Genomic DNA, 2,963 nt, shown 5'->3' on the forward strand with positions numbered 1-2,963 from the left:
GCCAAATTTAATAGCACTTTTGATAAAAATTCACTCCCCCCTTTTCACAGCAACCTCTTCGACAATTTCGTTGACGATGGCCCTCGCTTCTGGGTTGCCAAATTCGCACATGTTTCGAAGCACCATCGCGAAACTTTCCCTGTTTCTTTCGCACACGTAATACACGTCCTTGATAACATGACTGCTTCGCTGCTTCATCAACAGCACCTTTTCTGGTGTATCCAAATCCTCTTTTACGATGATCTTCATTAGCTTTGGGGAAACATTCTTGTTTTCAGCTCTCTGCGAGTTTCCATTATCTGGGGGTGTCATGACCACAGATGACGACGTCTTGTTCATTGGCGTCGTTGGCATTTCCAAGCGCAGTAAGGCACGTTATTGATCTTTGTTTGCCTGCCTTTCGTTTTCCTCGTCAACAGACATGTTACAGAGATCTACTGTGTCCAGCAAATATCTAAACTGCGAAATGAACTCAGAGCTTTCCGAAGAAGAAAGGCGAAGCAGAGCGGTTTTCGACCCAAACGAGGAACAGAAATTTTTTGTTGCATTTGAATACTTATTGTTAGAGCAGTGGCGGCCATCTTGCAGCCGAATGTAGGCACTGTCGATTCTTTGAAAATTGCCTGAAAAACTGGCAACAATGGGCGATCGCTTAAAATATTGTGTCGGCGTTGATCCACAAACTTTGCTACTAAGAGTCTACCAACTCAATTGTGGACTTAATTCAGGGCTGATGACACGATTGAAGGGCGAGAAACCTTCCTTGGTACTATTTCTACTGTTACTGAATCACGCGTTTGTAATACGAACGTGCAAGGACTAGATTGGCGGCCAAATACCATGACATTCGAATATTAATTAAAATTGTCACATTATCTAGGTGCTAACTGGAGGGTGTTGATAGCTCGAGCTAGTCGGCCCATGACATATTTAATGAGATTAAATGAGATTAAATACGGGATTATCACACCCGAAAGAGACGAGCCCACATGCGTGATACTTGCAGTGCAAAGCACGTGTGTCTTCTCATGCATTAGCGAGGCCTGGCTTTCGTGGCGCCTCTCCGTCTCCCGCTTTCCCTCTCTAGCTAAGTGCTGGAACGAAGGCAAGAGCCTTATCAAAGGACTTACTATCAAGTTTTGTTGCCACCTCTGATAATAGGGCTCTCGTTGCCCGGCTCGTCAAACGTCTCCAGTCCAAAGTCCATGCGGGTTTCACCTCATGCATAGGCCCTCACTTCTCAGCCCGTTAGGAACTAGCTTCCTTAGATGTCCTTGCTGCCAAGGGAGCTCAAATACGTTCTAGGATCAAGTGGACGGAGGAAGGCGAGACATCATCTGCCTACTTCTATCGTTTAGAAAAGAAACGTTCCGTCGACCGTTGGATTTCTGCGCTGAGGAGGCAAGATAGCTCTATCATCTTTTTTCCCGCTACTCTCTGTGCTTCTCCTCGTTCTTTCTACTCTGACCTCTTCTCAGCCACTCCCATCGATCCCTCAGCCCAATTTTCCTTGCTCAGGAACCTGTCATCTTTTCTCCCTCGACACCAGGCCGACCTTTGCGAAGGCCTCCTCTCCCCATCCGAGGTCCTGGCTGCCCTCAAAGGTATTGCTCGGAACAAGGCTCCTCGTCACGATGGTCTCCTTATGGAATTCTAACTGAATTTTTGGGACATTATTGGCCCCGATCTTGTAGCAATCCTTAACTCCTGTTATCTTTCCGTTTCTCTTTTGCTCTCTCAGCGCAGAGGTGTCATTACTTTAGCCTTCAATAAGGGAGACTGGCTCGACCCTCGTAACAAGCGGCCGATCTCCCTCTTCAAAGTTGAATATAAGCTTGCCGCCAGGAGTATCGCTGATCATCTCCTAAAGGTCATCCACCACGTTGTTAGACCCGATCAGACCTGCGTCGATCATGCTACCGCTACGGGTACGCCGATCGCCATCCTTTTACTCGACCAAGAAAAAGCCTTTGACCTGGTCGACTGGTCTTTCCTGAGATCTACTCTGTCGACCATAAAGTTCGGCCACCCCTTTATCTCCTGGGTTGGCCTCTCTTATCATCCCGTCCAGAGTAATATCTGTTTCAATTGGTATCTCTCGTCTTTCTTTGACCTATCTCGCGGCGTCAGGCAGGGCTGCCCATTTTCTTTGCTCTATGTCTTGGCTTCACAAGTCCTCGCTGCTGGCATTCGTGCCAACCCCTGTATCTCAGGTCTGCGTCTCCCTGGTTCCCCACTCCCTCTCTTCCATTTCCCAATATGCATATGACACGTCTCTGGTCCTATTATCTGACGATTCAATCACGACGGTCTCCGACACATATACGGTTTTTGAAAGTGCATCTGGCTTGAAGCTGAATCTCTCCAAGTCCAAGCGTCTCTGGCTCGGCGGATGACACGGGCACACTAATCCTCCGGTGCCCCTTGATTGGTCTTCGTCCAAGCCCAAAGTTCTTTGAGTTTTTATTGGTCCCGGAAACTAGGAAGAAGACAACTGGCAACCTCGCATTACTGCGGAGGAGCATGTTCTCAAACCCTGACGCTCTCGTTCCTTGTCCTTTCGTGGCAAGGCTCATGTGATCAACGCCCTTGCTCTTTCCCGGGTCCGGTATGTGGCTTCTCTGATTCACATGCCAGCCTAGGCGAAGAAACAGCTCTCTCTTCTCGCCTTCTCCTTCTTTTGGTCGGGCAAGCAGGAGCTGGTATCCCGCTCTGCTGTGGTTCAACCCCCACTTTTCGGCGGCTTTTCCGTTGTCCACGTTGGCCTTTAAAGTATGGGGGCTTCTCGGCTAGTTCTGAGGAGGTTCACCTCCTCCCCTTCTGGCTGGTGCACCACTATGCCCTTTTGCTTTCAGTCGTACCTTGGCTCCCCTCCTTCTGTTGTCTTTTCTTGCCCTTTTTCGTTCGATCCCCGAGTCCTTCCACCCCTCTATGAGTCTCTCTTGCTTGCTTGGCGTGGTTTT

General features: G+C 48.8%; 1 pseudogene; it reads right to left on the reverse strand.

The window, feature by feature from the left end:
- LOC148727202 (uncharacterized) lies at window positions 1–842 on the reverse strand (annotated as a pseudogene).
- Between the last annotated feature and the right edge of the window lie 2,121 nt (window positions 843–2,963).

The sequence above is a fragment of the Stylophora pistillata genome, chromosome 7 (assembly GCF_964205215.1).
Source record: "Stylophora pistillata chromosome 7, jaStyPist1.2, whole genome shotgun sequence".
In the NCBI taxonomy this organism is placed as follows: Eukaryota; Metazoa; Cnidaria; class Anthozoa; order Scleractinia; family Pocilloporidae; genus Stylophora; species Stylophora pistillata.